Below are 3,543 nucleotides of genomic sequence, written 5' to 3'. Positions count from 1 at the left end.
CCAAGAAAATGTCCTAATAGAGGGCCCACTGATATGAAAAAGTCACCAGTTTTAAGCTTGCAAATGGGGTTTCATTCAGGTCTTACTCTCAGTAATTTGCTTGCTGGTATCAGAATATTTCTGTTCCAAAGCCAAGAGTCACATAGGTGCATCATCTAAATTTTGTGGAATGGCTCACTGGAGTGCACTGCTGCGCCTCCCAGTGACACGATATAGTTGTCATACCTTGACTCCTTTATAATAGAGAAATTTACTCATTAATTTCTCATATTATAATAAGACTTTATATTTCTTCAGTGCTTTTATATACATAATCTCCTGTGAGCAACTCAGCAATATTATGAGGCAGGAAGTCTTATCCCCATTTGAGATGAGGGCTTTAAAGATGAGAGTGTTGATGTAATTTGTCCAAGGTTATAAAACTAGTTAAGTGGAATGCTCTGAACCAGGTCAAGGGCTTTTGCTACTCCAATGTAGCTCTGGTTATTTACTTGCAAGGTAGGAAGTGTAATCAGTGTTCTCACATCTGTGTGCAAAAAACCCCCAAACTATAATTCAGACATTTTGAATCAGAATCTAAGTTTGGGATTTGTGTTGTTGTGTTGCTAAATCATGTCTGATGCTTTTGTGACCCTTGGGACTGTAGCCCACCAGGTTCTTTTGTCCAAGGGATTTCCCAGGCAAAAGTACTGGAGTATGCTGCCATTTCCTTCTCTAGAGGATCTTCCTGATCCAGACCCAGGGATCGAACCATGTGTCCTCATTGGCACATGGATGCTTTACCACTGAACCACCAGGAAGCCCTTGTTGGGATTCAGACATCTGTATTTTCTGAAAACTACACTGCTCAGCCTTGAGAACCCATGTCCTAAACAGTACTTGTTGCTTGTTGATTTCTTGTTTACATTTTATCATGGCACAAACAAAAACAAAAAAACAAAACCCAGAATCGTCTTAATCATCATTAAGTGTACAGTTTAGAAATGTTAAGTATGCCTTTCCCATTGTTGTACATCAACAGCGTTGTACATCATCTCCCTAGGATTTTTTCATCTTGCAAACTGAAACTAAACCCATTAAACATCTAAATATCCCTCCTTTTTTCTATTATTTTATTTTAAAATAATTTTGAATTTACAGGAGAGTTGCAGTACAGTACTAAAACCTTTTTTTCCTTGCAGTGTTTGACATTAAGCTTCGGTGTATTTTCTACAAATAAGGGCATTTTCCCCCATAAGAATAGTACAATCATCCAAGGTAGGAAAATAACACTAAAACATTACTATAATCAAATATGCAGACCCTGGTCAAGTTTCACCAAATCTTTTTATAATATCTTTTATAGTAATAAGATCCAATTGATTACATGTTACGCTTAATTATACATATAATTAAATTAAATTTCTTTCATGTTATAAATTAAATTTCTTTCAGTTTGAAATATTTCTTCAATATTTTCTGACCCTCACAACCTTGACTCTTATAAATGCTACAGGTTAGTTATTTTATAGAATTGACCTCAACTTTGGATTTGTCTATGTTTCCTCAATTTTCAGATACTACACTTGATCTGAGCCAAAAGGCCGAGAAGCGATTATGTTTCCTCAATTTTCAATCAAGTATCAGGTTATGCCTTTCAAGAAAAAATATAGAAATGATGCTGTGTTCTTTTTTATGAATCTTGTCCAATGGTACATGGTTTTGATTTGTCCCATTACCAGTGATTTTAACTTTCATCACAGCATTAAGTGGAGCTTTCTAAGTTTCTCCACTGTAAAATTATATCTTTAAAATTTGTAATTAATCAGTATTTTCTGGGAGACACTTTGAGACAATATATGTTTCTCATTTCTCATCAATCTCTTACATATTAGTTTTAGCATTTGTTGATGTTACGATAATCATGACTATGGCATTCTCCACTGGTGATTTTGTAAATTTAAATTTCATTCTACTTTTATTAGTTGGCGTTCTACTATAAAGAAAAGTGTTCACTTCTTTCATCTTATTTGGTTGTTTACATCTCCATGTGCTCATAGATTCTTGTTTTATTCAATGAGTTATAATCTGTTAGTATCATGATTCTTTCTTTTGGCACTGAAGTTACTCCAGATTAGCCTGGAAGAAGCACCTTCAAGCTGACTTTCTGCATTCTTTTGTTATTTGTTGTTCAGTCACCAAGTAGTGTCCAACTCTTCATGACCCATGGACTAGCTCCTCTTTTGATATATTGCATGACTTTTTGAGTACTTCATTATTTTTTGCACAAGAATATATTCCAAGTTATTTTGTCATTCCCTTAACCATTTCCTGCCCTAGCTTGTAACCAGCAGTTTTTCAGTGAAGCTTTTGTTCCTTTTCATGAAGAAAATATTTGGAAATCAAAGTTTGGCTTCTACGTGTACTTGCTGATTTGGGGAGGAGGTTGGTCACTGCTCCAGGCCTTCTCAGTAGATATATATATACACACACACACGTGTGTGTATGTGTGTGTGTGTGTGTGTGTGTGTGTGTGTGTGTGTTTTGGAGAAGTAAATGGCAGCCCACTCCAAGATTCTTGCCTGGAGAATCCCATGGACAGAGGAGCCTGGTGGGGGCCTCAAAAAGTCTGGCACAACTGAAGTGACTTAATTTGCACACATATATGTGTTTAAAAATCTCTTCATAATATATACTGAAAATCATGTGTTCATGCCAATGTTTCCAATTACAATTTACCAGCAGAGTGTTTATTCCAGTTTTCTTTCTCTCTATAATTGTGCTTCCCTTCTTGAAGAGTGAAAAGCTCTTTTTATTTTATTTTTTTTTTAAAAGCTCTTTTTAATGTATTCACTTATTATTAGAATCCTCCTATACATAACCTCTATTCCATTATAGGTGCTGCCTCCACATCCCCTTGCACAGATGCTATTGTCAGCTCTGTTCAGGCCCCACTACCCTATCTCGACTTCACACCCACCCCCTACCCCACATGAATCTCCACTTTGCGGAAGTTACTATGTAGATTGTTGAAATGACAACAAAGGATTTAGAATATTACATATACTTAATTGATAAAGCAGGGTAGGGTTTGAGAGAACTAATTACAATTTTGAAAGAAGTTCTACTGTGAGTTAAATGCTATCAAACACTGTTGCATACTATATAGAAATCATTTGTGAAAGAAAAAGTCAATAAATATAACAAACTTCCTTGTCTTGTTTTAAGAAATTGACCAAACCACCCCAACCCTCAGCAAACACCACCCTGATTGGCTAGTAGCTGCTAAAAACAAAGACCCTCACCACCAAAAACTTTATGACTGGCTGACGGTTCAGATGATGGTTAGCATTTTTTAGCAATAAAGTATTGCTATTACATACTTAATAGACGACCATGTACTAATAGTATAAACATAACTTTTATGTATACTAGGAAACAAAAAAATATGTGAGACTTGTTTTATTGTGGTATTAGCCTTATTGCTGTGGTCTGGAACCAAATCTTCAGTATTTTGGACATATACCTGTATTAATATTGTTCAAAACATGATGATAACTTCTA

The 3,543-nt window shown here is 35.4% G+C and overlaps 1 pseudogene; it reads right to left on the bottom strand.

The window, feature by feature from the left end:
• Nucleotides 1-1,491: 1,491 nt before the first annotated feature.
• LOC136165549 (U2 spliceosomal RNA) lies at nucleotides 1,492-1,595 on the bottom strand (annotated as a pseudogene).
• Between the last annotated feature and the right edge of the window lie 1,948 nt (nucleotides 1,596-3,543).

The sequence above is a fragment of the Muntiacus reevesi genome, chromosome 3 (assembly GCF_963930625.1).
Source record: "Muntiacus reevesi chromosome 3, mMunRee1.1, whole genome shotgun sequence".
Taxonomy (NCBI): domain Eukaryota; kingdom Metazoa; phylum Chordata; class Mammalia; order Artiodactyla; family Cervidae; genus Muntiacus; species Muntiacus reevesi.
Note: the sequence above shows the minus strand (reverse complement) of the source record. Positions and strands in the feature narration are given on the sequence as shown.